The sequence below is a fragment of the Cavia porcellus genome, unplaced genomic scaffold (genome assembly GCF_034190915.1).
Source record: "Cavia porcellus strain 051 isolate PalLab524CR breed Dunkin Hartley unplaced genomic scaffold, mCavPor4.1 scaffold_1, whole genome shotgun sequence".
Lineage (NCBI taxonomy): Eukaryota > Metazoa > Chordata > Mammalia > Rodentia > Caviidae > Cavia > Cavia porcellus.
In genome coordinates, this window is record NW_026947484.1 from 230,847,888 (window position 1) to 230,861,366 (window position 13,479).

General features: G+C 47.4%; 1 protein-coding gene across 8 annotated transcripts in view; it reads right to left on the reverse strand.

Moving 5' to 3' along the window:
- Positions 1-13,479, reverse strand: part of Lclat1 (lysocardiolipin acyltransferase 1) — a 171,201-nt gene that overhangs the window by 138,892 nt on the left and 18,830 nt on the right. The window contains exon 3 of one of the 8 annotated variants that reach the window (XM_063230336.1): positions 10,740-10,816. The exons of the other annotated variants lie outside the window; for them this stretch is intronic. The gene's annotated coding sequence lies outside the window, so the exon portion shown is untranslated. The remainder of the gene's footprint in view (positions 1-10,739; positions 10,817-13,479) is intronic. 8 annotated transcript variants of the gene reach the window in all.

Consider the following 13,479-nt stretch of genomic DNA (forward strand, 5'->3'; position numbering starts at 1 on the left):
TGTTCCCTTTCACTTCCCATGCATACCTCCATGGAAAGTAACAGGCATGTTGATAACAAGTCTTCAGGTGTACACAGAACTGAATGAGAAAGAGATGGGGCCGAGGGGGAAGACAGAATATTACAGTCATCATTAACCTACAGCTTAGCTACATACAGCTTAGGGACCATATACAAATACCTTGGAGCAAGGAAATACTGTCATACATACAGACTAAGACAAGTTTCCAGAAATGAGACATATCTACTTTATAAATATCGTAATAATTTTCCTGTGTTCTTGAAGGCTCACCTTATTGACTCAATAATTACACTGAAGATGCATTCTAACTTTTTATCTACATTTGTAAAACACTGACCTGAGTATAGCACAAATAGATATAACCTAGGATATCAAAAGCCCACCTCCTCAAATTAATTTACCTAAACAAAGTCAATTTCTATTTATTTTCAATGATGAAAATCAAATGTGTAAAAGGTATGAAACCCTTAAAAACTGAGTGAAGCCACGTGTGGTAGTACCGCATGCTTGGAATCCCAGTCCTTAGGAGGCTAAGGCTGAGAAACCTTGTCAGTTTGAGGCCAGCTTAGGCTACACAGTGAGTTCAATCAAGGTCAATCTGAACTAGTGAAACTCAAAAAACAAAAAACAAAGCAAAACAAACAAACCAAGTCCAATGAATACGATGATAAATGGCTATGAATGCCAAAAAGAACCTAAGTCATAAATACACTTGAATAATTCCTAGGCAAAGGAATGAACAGTTAACTCTCTAGACTTCAAAAAATAAATGTTTTATTGTTGGGAGCCGCGGCCGACACCGGTCGCCTTACTTGGCGGAAGTAGGGCCTGTGGGTGGGAGCGGAGCCTGAGCTAGATTGCCCCTCCCATCGAGTGAGCCAAGTTGGCGCCTGCTTCCTGCCCCCTGATTGCCCTGGCGACTTAAACAACCCGCTCTGTAAGATAGTCTGCCTAGCAACAGCTGATGTTAGCCAGTCAGCCCGCATCGCGCGCTTTGAACTGATTGGCTACTGTTGCCCTATAAAAGTGAATGCCTCTCCCGCCACGAGGAGGAAGCACAGAGAGAGATAGAGAAAGTCCACCGGCGAGAAAGGGCTGGTGACAGAGCGGAGGCCTCGCGGGGCCCACGCAGAGACAAATAAAGGCAAGATTACACACCGTCAAAATCTGTCGCGTGTTCTTCCTGCAGGCCGGGAGCGACACCGACATTTGGTGGCCCGTACGGGGACTGATCAACCCCGAGACACGGCGGTGGTGTGCAACGCTCCAGCGTGGTGCTGCCAGACAGGTGAGTGGGGGATAAGCCTGGGCTCTGGGTGGCGCGCACCTACAGGGCTTTTAGACTCCCCTCAGGCTCACGCGTAGGTGACGGGTTCTCTAAGTCACACGCGGTGAGTTACAGCCCTTAGAGGTTGAGAATGGGTAATTTACCGAGCGCGGAGGCGCGGCCCTTGGTAAAGGCCCTTAGAAAGCTTTTAAAAGCTAGAGACCTCAGGGTAGGTCAAAAAACACTGGAACTATTCATAGCAGAGATAGATAGGGTGGCTCCCTGGTTTTTACCCACAGGGCATTTAAACCTGCCGTCATGGGAGAAGTTAGGCGGGGACCTCACCTCGGCGGAATTGGAAGGGGATATTTCGCCGGCTATTCGCCCCCTGTGGGAAATGATACATGCGTGCCTTGAAGGGGAGGGGAAGGGGTTCCCGTCAGCAGTTAGAGACGCGGAAATCATAGACGCACGCAAGGCTTTTGAGCAGGCAAAGTCGGAATGCTCTTGGGAGGGATCTGTCCAGGGGGAAAAAATCCAGGGAAAGATAGAGGACACCCAAGTTCTGGAGTCCTCAGACTTAGATAGCGAGGAGGAACCAGAAGGTGGGGCAGGAAGCCGAGAGGCCAAAAACCCCTATGCTGAGTTGCGCCGTGAATTGTGTGCGTGCGCCGCCCGAGAAAAGCAGAGAGAGGAGAAAGGGCCCCCGAGCGCTCTCTGGCGGGGAGGAGATAGAGAGCCATCCGCTCCGCCCTGGAGCTCTTTTCCAGAAGCGGCTCCCCGCCGAGAGGCCGCTACAGGGAACCCTCCCTCCTCTCAGCCGGCACAGGAAGTGACGCCCCGTTCCACTCTGTCGCGACCACCGTCCTATGACGTCGCGCCACGGGGCAGACGGTATTTTCATGGGCAGTTATGGAAGGGTGAACGATGGTTCGGAGGGCACCCACCGATGCAAGGACTAGATTACGGTCCTTATGGAGTATACCCTGTGCAAATGGCCCCAGGCAAAGGGCGCAATGTTTGGGAACTGTTTGAAATAAAGCAGATCAGAGAATTAAAAAGCGCTGTCACGACCTTCGGGCCCACAGCTCCTTATACCATAGCTATGCTAGAGAATCTTGCCTCTCAGCCTCTTACACCGGGTGACTGGATGCAGCTGGCCAAGGCGTGCCTTCCTTCGGGTAGTTATCTTGATTGGCGAGCCTGGTATGCTGAGTTTGCCATCGAGCAAGCAGAAAAGAATGTTAACAGGGGGCATGCAAGGTGGAACGAAGATATGCTCCAGGGCTCAGGTCAATATAGGGATGACCAAACTCAGTTCCCCAATGAGGTGTATGACCAAATCTCTAATATTGGGCTCCGCGCATGGAAACAGGTGAACGGTGCGGGGGCGGCCTCATTATGCCTTTCAAAGATAGTACAGGGTGCCACAGAGCCATTTGTTGATTTCGTGGCTAGGATGCAGGACGCGGCTGATAAAGTTTTTTCAGACCAAAAAGTGGCAAAGCCCCTGATCAAACAACTCATTTTTGAACAATGCACAACGGAGTGCAAAGCGGCTCTTGCCCCGCATAAAAACAAGGATCTCAATGCTTGGATTAGGATTTGTAGGGAGATTGGAGGGCAGATGACTGCAGCAAAGCTTGCGGCGGCCTTTGTAGCCGCGACAGCACAAGCTAAGGGTGCTTCCAGACCTAAGCGAGATCGTAAGCCCAAAGGATGTTTTGGCTGCGGGGAACCAGGGCATATTAGGAGAGACTGTCCGCACAGTGTTAATACACGGGAAGGGCCAATAGGCGTGTGCGAACGATGCAGGAAGGGAACACACAAAGCGAAAGATTGCAGATCAGTTTTTGATGCCCAGGGAAACCGCATTAGTGGCAGGGGAATTCAAGAGCCAAAAAACGGCCAGAGGGGGCCCTCCTTACGGACGGGCCCCCACCCCCTAGACAGGACAACACAAAGTGGCAGCCCTCCACAAGGGCTACCCCTGGGTCAGCAGGCGTGGACCTCTGTGTCGCCTCCGGACTCCTATTAACGCCCGATATGGGCGTTCAGGTGGTCGGGACCACCTTCAAGGGACCGTTACCTGAAAAGTCAGTTGGTTTAGTGATTGGACGGTCCTCCACAGCCCTCCGGGGCCTTACCGTGCTCCCTGGGGTTATAGACTCAGACTACACAGGAAACATTAAGATTATGGTCCAATCTCATGTAGGGACCATGGTGATTAATGAGGGGGATAAGATAGCACAACTTTTATTGCTCCCCAGTCTCCATGAGAGATTCCAGTCTAGACAACGGGTTAGAGGGGATCAGGGTTTTGGCTCCTCTGGAGAAATTTTTGAAGGACTTCATATGACTCTTGATAAAAGACCCATGCTCTCGCTCAGGGTTAATGGTAGAAATATAACAGGACTCCTGGATACAGGGGCAGACCGCTCCATTGTCTCCAAGAGGGACTGGCCTTCTAGCTGGCCCACCAATACAGCTGACAACACACTCCAAGGGTTGGGGATGGTGGCTGCCCCCCAGGTTAGTGCCGTGACTCTGCCTTGGTGTGATGAGGAGGGTCACCAAGGACATTTTCAACCTTTTGTTCTACAGCTGCCGGTATCTTTGTGGGGAAGAGACATCCTCACTCAGATGGATGTCACTCTCACATCCACCTGCTCTCCTCAAGCCAAGGGTATACTTAAAAATCAGGGATATTTTCCCGGCAAGGGCCTGGGCTCTGCCCTGCAGGGCCGGACATCTCCCGTACCTGTAGAGAAAAGAGAAGGTAGACACGGGCTGGGTTTTTCCTAGGGGCCGCTGAGAAAGTTCTCCTGCCTACTCCAATTAAGATCACTTGAAAGTCCCTGAGTCCAGTTTGGGTACCTCAGTGGCCCCTACCCAAGGAAAAGCTTTTAGCGTTAACCGAGATAGTCAAAACCCAGCTTCAGGCAGGGCACATAAAGCCATCAACCTCCCCTTGGAATACCCCTGTTTTTGTTATTAGAAAGAAATCAGGCAAGTGGAGGCTGCTCCATGATTTAAGGGCGGTCAACGCGCAGATGCAGCCCCTGGGGGCGGTCCAGAGGGGGCTGCCAGCTCTCTCAGCCATCCCTCAGTCTTGGCCAGTTTATGTTATAGATCTTAGAGACTGTTTCTTCTCAATCCCCCTGCATCCAGAGGACACCCATAGGTTCGCCTTTACCTTACCCACCATTAACCAAAAAAGCCCTGATCTCAGATACGAGTGGATAACGCTGCCCCAAGGTATGGCCAACAGTCCCACTATGTGTCAGATTTACCTTGATTCCCTACTGGCCCCCCTACGGAAATCCTTTCCCAAGATAAGATGTGTGCATTACATGGACGACCTTTTGCTCAGCGGCAGGGACCCAGACATGCTGAATAATATGCTCGGCCAGTTGGTCGAGGCCCTGAGAAAGGCTAATCTACATATTGCCCCTGACAAGATTCAAGGAGGAGACATAGTGACTTACTTGGGTACCAAAGTCTCCCCTACATCGATTTCTCCACAGAAGGTAACCATCAGAACAGATAATCTTACAACCCTAAATGACATGCAAAAGTTACTGGGAGATATAAATTGGATCAGGCCTTACTTGCACATCCCTAATTCGGACTTAAAGCCCCTGTTTGATCTCCTAAGAGGGGATCCGGATATTGCCTCCCCTAGAAAGTTCACCCCAGAGGCCAGAGTTGCTCTAAAAAAGATAGAAGAGGCCCTAAGCAAAGCTACATTACAGAAAATTGACCCAGAACAGCCTTTTGAGGTCTGCTTGTTGCAGACCAGTTCCCAGCCCACGGCAGTGATTTGGCAGAAAGGACCACTTCTGTGGGTGCACCCTAAGGTTTCACCTGCCAAGATTATTAAACATTACCCGGAAGCAGTTGCTTCTCTGGCTCTGGAGGCACATAGTAGAGCCATCCAGCATTTTGGCTCCACGCCTCACGCTATTCGGGTGCCTTATACCGCTTCTCAAATAAAAATTCTGACTGCTTGCATAGATACTTGGGCCATCCTGAGATGCGTATTTCTTGGGGAGATAGACAATCAGTTCCCTAAGGACCCTATACTACAGTTTATTACTCAATATCCGGTGATATTTCCAAAAATCACCGCCCCTGCACCCCTTACTCCTGCAACAACAGTCTATACTGATGGGTCAAAAACCGGGATAGGGGCCTATGTGGTCTCAGGCATGCCTCCAGTTAACATACAGTTTGAACCAGATCAACCACAGGTGGTGGAGTTACAAATTGTACAAACCGTCCTCGAGAAGTTCCCAGGGGCCCTTAATATTGTTTCTGATTCAAAATATGTTGTCAATGCCATGCAGGTCCTTGAGACTGCAGGCCCAATTAAACCAACCTCCAAAGTAACTAACTTGTTTTTGTCTATCCAGACATTGCTCATAAATAGACACAACAAAATATACATCACTCACATAAGAGCACATACACACCTACCAGGGCCCATGGTACAGGGCAATGCGGCTGCTGACGCGGCCACTCGCCCGTTATGGATTTTCAATATGTTATCTCCAATAGAGCAAGCCCGTCAGTTCCATGACAAATTCCATGTCAATGCCAGGACGCTAGCCAACCAGTACCGCATCTCCAGGGCTGAGGCGCGGGACATCGTGCGACTGTGCGGCTCATGCGCCACACACACGCCTGCCATATCAATGGGGGTTAACCCCAGAGGGTTGATCCCTGGCGATATTTGGCAAATGGATGTCACACACATAACAGAATTTGGATCTCTTAAGTATGTCCATGTCTCCACGGACACCTGTTCTCATATTATATTCGCAACTGCAGAGACAGGTAAAAAGGTATCTAATGTGATCAATCACTGCTTAGCGGCTTGGGCCGCGTGGGGCAAGCCCAAAATATTAAAGACAGATAACGGACCAGCCTATACAGAAAAAGCCTTCAATGAGTTCTGTAAGACTATAAAAGTACACTTAAAACATGGGATCCCATATAATCCTCAAGGCCAAGAAATTATTAAAAGAGCTCACAAAAGCCTCAAAGAAATCTTATATAAACAAAAAGGGGGAGTAGGCCAGGGCCTGCCCCCAAAGGCACGGCTATCCATGGCACTATTCACATACAATTTTTTAAACCTGAACAATAACAACCACCCCCCGGCTATGGAGCATTGTAATCCATCTCCTAGCAATAAGGGATGGGTAAAATGGAAAGATGTCCTGACGGGACAATGGATGGGCCCAGATCCGGTAGTCAGCTGGAACCGAGGTGCGGTTTGTGTTTTCCCGCAGGAACCGGGACGAGAACCATTGTGGGTCCCAGAAAGACTGACGCGTGCGACAAGCCCTTCGACTGAAGACTAATCCTGTCCTGCCGGAGACCAGCAGCAGGCCTGACAGCCAGATGAACCCGAAAAAGGCTGCTTTTTTCGTTGGGGGCGTTGTCCTAGCACTCCTCAGGATAAGTATGGTACATGCGGGGCTGGGGGGCCCCGCTTCTGGAATAGATCTTCGCACGAGCCTTCTTGGCAGTCCGTGCGATTGCGGAGGTGGCACGGTAAGCAGTATACCACCTAGCGCCAAAAAAGGACCAGGGACCGATTGTGGGGATAAAACAGCATTCTCAGTTGTGTACCCCTCCACTGCAGGAGGATTTAGTCAACCATCCTATCAGTGCATACTTAAGCCTAAGGTGAGTCCCTCAGGGCCTGGTGATCTCGCCACATGTCCCTGCACTAAGTTTGAGGAATCCATGCATGTTACATGCTATACAGAGACAAAACAATGCAAACTTAAGAGTACAACCTATTGGATGGCAACGCTAACTACAACTAAAAGCCCTGTTGCCCCTAACCATATTCCCGCTGCTGTAGGCAGTTCTCCATTCATGCAGTCAGGTTGTAATGGAGAGGTTGGAGAAACGGTCTGTTGGTCTATGACCGCTCCCGTTCACATCTCTGACGGTGGAGGGGTCCAAGACCAGTACCGGCAGGAACAGGTCATCGAGCGATGGGAACAATTAAATCCGTTCCCTAAAGTCAATTACCATCCACTCCTACGCCCAAAATCCCAAGGCATTAACCTTGACCCCGCTACTGAATCCATATTAGAGGCTACCCACAAAGCACTCAATCTTACTGACCCAGGGCTGGCCTCCGATTGTTGGCTGTGTATGATGATGGGAGAATCATGGCCGCTGGCCATGCCGTTTAGAGACTATAAAAGTGAACCTTACAATTATAGCACACCCTATAATTGCTCACATGGGCCTCCATTTCGGGTCCAGTTTATGGGACAGTTTAATGCATCCTGTTTCCAAAAGTACCCACAAAATAATAGTTATGATATTATTGTTGGAGCGCTGGCAGTCGCCTCGTGTGAGTCCATAACCAATGTAAGTAGTAGCTCGCCGCTATGTGCCCCCTTTGGCAAAGTATTTGCTTGCGGCAATGGACATGCTTATACCTACCTGCCCAGTAATTGGACCGGCCTATGTGGCCTAGCTTACTTGTTGCCTGACATTGGTATTGTCCCTGGGGACCAACCCATGCCCATCCCAGCTGTGGACACCTTTATAAAAAGACATAAGAGAGATGTGCTGATTTTACCTCTCTTGGCTGGTCTGGGGATAACTGGAGCCCTGGCCGCCGGGACTGCGGGCCTAGGAGTTTCATTAACCAAATATACTCAGTTATCCAAGCAATTGATAGAAGACATGTCTATAGTTGAGAAAACCCTTCAGGAGATACAAGATCAAATTGATTCCCTTGCAGAGGTTGTTCTGCAGAATAGAAGGGGCCTAGATCTACTCACTGTAGAGAGGGGAGGTATCTGTATTGCCTTACAGGAAAGATGCTGCTTTTATGCCAACAAGTCCGGAATCGTTCGAGACCGATTAAAGAAACTACAAGAAGACCTAGAAAAGAGAAGAAGAGAACTACAAGACAATCCCTTTTGGGGAGCCTGGAATGGCTTGCTCCCCTATATTTTACCATTGTTAGGTCCCCTGTGCTCCTTGCTTCTGCTCTTACTTATAGGACCATGCTTGCTCCGATGGGTCACATCATTTATTAATGGGCGCCTTGCGGCGGCCCGGCGTCAAGTACGCCTGGTTGCCCATGCGGCCCTGGCAGCAGCCCGTGATGGGCACAATGACCCCCAGGCTTACGCATGGCTCGCTCGACTGGCCTACGACCGGGTCTAGATGTGGCGGGTCTTCCGCACTCCTTCCCTATTGACACTACACAGCAGGGTAGGTGAGTCAATGACGGGTAAGAGCGTGCCTCCCCAGCACGACTCGACCTAAGCCAGGCCCTACCCCATACTGCACGAAAGCCGCTGGATTACTAGAATCTGCCCAGATCTAGATGTCTCTCCGAGGGGATCACACGGAGGGGCATGAGTGCATGCCTATGTGCATCCAGGTTCCGTCCAGTTCACTCCTGGCCCTGGAAAAAAGACGAGGGTCTCAAGGCCTTGGTGGACCCGGGGACGGCCGACCAGGGTCCAAGCCAAGGGCCTACGGTGGGCCTCAACACAGGGCATAAGCCTCTGCACTCGATCCAGGGCGGGCTGCGATGCATACATTCATTCAAAGTAAATAAAATAGGGGGAGATGTTGGGAGCCGCGGCCGACACCGGTCGCCTTACTTGGCGGACGTAGGGCCTGTAGGTGGGAGCGGAGCCTGAGCTAGATTGCCCCTCCCATCGAGTGAGCCAAGTTGGCGCCTGCTTCCTGCCCCCTGATTGCCCTGGCGACTTAAACAACCCGCTCTGTAAGATAGTCTGCCTAGCAACAGCTGATGTTAGCCAGTCAGCCCGCATCGCGCGCTTTGAACTGATTGGCTACTGTTGCCCTATAAAAGTGAATGCCTCTCCCGCCACGAGGAGGAAGCACAGAGAGAGATAGAGAAAGTCCACCGGCGAGAAAGGGCTGGTGACAGAGCGGAGGCCTCGCGGGGCCCACGCGGAGACAAATAAAGGCAAGATTACACACCGTCAAAATCTGTCGCGTGTTCTTCCTGCAGGCCGGGAGCGACACCGACATTTTATTAAAGAAAGTACAACACTTGCAAGAAGGTAAGATTGCGTCATTCCGTCAAATAAATCTTTAAATACTTTACAAGCTGAGAGTTAAAATGAACTGCAATATTTAGATATAAATTATTAAATATTAAACTACCACTTGTAAGACTGAAACTAAGAAGAAAACCCGAACTTAAAAGAGCAACGTAAAATGCACAAAAATAACTTGAGCTAACTTGGTATCAGACAGCTGTCAACTTGTGAACAAGTAAAACTTACCTTAACATACCCACTAGCATTTCACATATATTGGCTTGGCTCTGCCACTTAGGGTGTAACCTTGGACAAATTATTTAACCTCTCTGGATCTCAATTTTTGTACTAGTAAAACAAAACTAAAAATGCTACCTACCTGAGTATAATTCTTAGACTTAAATGACAAGGCAAACTATTTTGAGCAGCTTGGGGACAGGCTAAATGTTCACTAAAGGAGAACTGCGAGGATGATATTCACACCGATACACAGGTCGCTTGAAGTCACACCCATGACACACTATCTTTGAAACCTTCACAACCTCTGAGGTACAGTGCTACACACCCAAAGGGTGCTCAACATTTACTGATTGAGGACTAACAGCCTATATGGGATCTAGAACTTCAAAGCTGCATGTTATTCAGTCTTTAATTTAACTCGGGCAGGAACAAAAACTTTCCCTCAAAAAAGCAATAGAGCAGTTCTAATTACCACTATGTTCCTTTTTGAAGATTTCACTGTACCAATTACTGCCTCTCAAGTGTTTCTGAAAGGCTAATTCACTAGAGGGCATCATGGATCAGGAGAAATCATATCAGACATAACCCTTAAAAGGAAAGAAACATTCAGCATTCACTCCTACAGAAATATTGTGCCTAGTCATGCAAAATATGTATGTTGATTTTTAAATTATTCAACTTAATCTACATTAAAATATTCAGGAGGAATTAAAATAAAGATTCTGATAAAACGGTAATATCATAATTACATGCCCTGGTCTATGGGTAAGTAATTAAGATTATTAAAAAAGTCTGAGTTCTTTCCAACCCTACTGCATACCTCCCAACAATTTTATTCGATTTTAACGTTTATAAAAACAAAGCAGCGCCTCATTTCTCCGAGCACCTGCATTCCACTCAAGTGTGTCCTATTCTTGATTTATAATTAACCTTCTCAAGTTTCTTTTAAAAGAAAAAATATAGTGGCAATGATTTGTGTGCATTATATTAGTCTGATGAACTAAGATAGTTTCTCCTATATTATTAAAATATACATTACTTTATATAATGATACTGTGATACTGAAACAGTGATACTGAAAACTATAATAAAGTTATATTTAATTTTTAAAAAAGCAACGCATATAGGCCAGGCATGGTGGCACATACCTGTAATCCCAGGATTCTGGGAGGCTGAGGCTGGGGGATTGCAAGTTCAAGTCCAGGCTGGGCAACTTTGTGGGACCCTGTCTCAAAATTAAAATACAAGCGCTAAGGACATAGCTCTATGTGATATCCTTGGGTTCAATCCCAAACACGTCAGGAAAAAAAGCATACAAGGGTATTTAGCTCAGTGGCCTAAGGGCCTGCCTGGCAAGCAATGAGGTCTTGAGTTCAATCCCCAGTACCAAAGAAAGCATACAAATTAGACGGCATTTTTTACTGTTCTTTGTGGGCAGACTCCAAGTCACCACAGTTATTAAAAAAAATAAACAGAGGCAGCACTAAGAGAAAATTACCAACTTCTATAAGACTAAAAACATTTATTCATTAATCAATTATTTTAAAAACATTTGTCCACTAATAAGCCAATGTTTCAAGCACAAAATTTATCAGGCTTTGAGAGGGTCCCAAAGATATGTACTCAAATATCCTACAACTCTGCAATTCACAATGACATATAGAAAAAACATGAGAGAAAACCTGATCTTTATAGTACATAAACACACAGTATCCACCTAGAAGGAAGGATTGCTAATCGTTACAAAGAAACCAGGCTCATGAGTATCCACCTTTTGCTAGACCTCCTCCCCACCTCAGGGCAACTTGTTTCTGTCTTGTTTTTTCCTCCTTGTTAATAAACTGTTTTCAAACTGAATGCAGATGTCTTGTGCTCTCAGTGAATGACCTGGGGATGACAACGCACAACACATGCACCACTGCTGTCCCGCCAACTGATGTGTTTTGAAATTTTGTTGTAGTTATTTTCCTCCTCTTCTTTTTATTTTTCTTTTTATTCTTGAGTAAAATGGATTTGAAAAAAAATAAATAAGTAAAGTATTTCTTAAACTCCATCCCTAATTCATGACTGGTGCTGAGTTTTCCATCCTGGTTAGCTGCTCATCTGGGACCTGACAGGTACAGCTGCAGAACAATCAAACGGGAGAGGTGCACAGGGCAAAGTCAGAGGAGAGGGCACAGGAGCGGAGCTGCCACACTCTCCTCAGGAAACACAGGCTCGGTCTCTGCCACATACATGTTCACCAGCGTTACATGCTTTTTATATGGCGTGTCATTACCTCTACAAAACTGATTGAATTACTGGCCACAGACTGACTGAACCCAACATCCAAACCCTCTCCCCTTCTGGGATTACAGGGTGAGGGGCTGCAAGGACTGACCATCTAATTTCGGTCTTTCGGAGGTGGATAGCCTCTCTATTGAAACTTAAAGCCCATCCAGGGTCTTTTCATTAACACAAACTCAGGTGTGGTCAAAATGGACTCATTATCCAGAATAAAAGACACATAATTATCATTCAGAAAATTTCAAGGGTTTTTGAAGCTCAATTGTCAGGGACCAGGGACAAAGATCATATTTTTTTTTTTTTTCCTTTTAAACACAAGGTCATTTACCAGTAGTCCAGGCTGGCCTTAAACCTGAGATACTCTTACCTCAGGCTCCCACAGCGCTGAGATGACAGACATATGCTACCACACCAGCTAAGATATATTCTTTATTATGCCACATTAACAATAAATAGAAGCTTGTATTTTAGAAGCCAACGTGTAGAACACTGAGACAATACAAGTAAAAGAAAAGGGGAAAACACTGCAAAAGAAGCTACAGGAAAAAAGGCTGGGAGCAGTGTCCAAACGGCCTCCACGTGTTCAAGCCGCACCGTTAAACACACACAGACACCTCCGGACAGGAAACTGAGCACGGGACTGAGAGATACTTCAGTTTTAGAGTGTTGAGGCTGAAGCTGACAGCTAGGGAGGAAACACGGAACAGATGGGACCAGGAGCCCAGGGACGGGAAAGGCCAGGGCTACGATGATTATCAGAATTACCTACACAGTTAAGCTCCCCAGCAGAAAGCTCTTACTGCCCCAAGAAGCTACCAGCGAATGGCCAAGAAGGCTGGTATGCGCCCCACAAGACTCAAACGCCACGTTTCTCTGTCCGGCATAAATGTACGTTCTGAACTCTAAAATATACTCCACTTAATATTTTGGACTCTAAAAAAAATAATACCCAATTCCTAATGTAAATGTTATAAGCATCTGGGTTCGACAGAAATATTATAGGGAGACAGGGAAGGCTACGCCCTGGAAGGAGCCAGTGCGAAGACCAGATATCTGGCAACCTTGGAGGAAACAGACACTTCTGCTGTGGGCCAGCTCTCAAGACAAAAGGTAAAACAAATGCAGCCACACCCTCAGCATGAACTTCAGGGACGGAAATCTAAATAGGCATTAATCACCTGGAGGAAGCCAGAAAGAGCCACTAACCCAATCACTTACCAACAAAGACCCTGATGTGTACTCATGCCCACCAGCTGTGTGACTGCCTCTCCACTGATCCTGATTCAATCAATTTGACCTGCGCAAATACACGAATACTCTTCCTGGCTGACCAGAGCTCTGTCCCACCTCCTGCCAGGCTGCCATGCGAGTTCCCATTTTTCCCCACATTGGTCCCACCTCACCTTGTGGTTTAGCTCTATAAAAATCCTTAGCAAAGACACTTTTGTTTTTGTTTTTGTTTTTCTGTTTTGTTTTGGTATCAGGGATCCAACTCACTTCACGCTTGCCAGGCAGGTGCTTATGCTGCTGAGCTAAATTCTGAGCCAAGACAGTCTTTGACAACCCACTGAGGACCCCTCTGTCTCTCTCGGACAGACACTT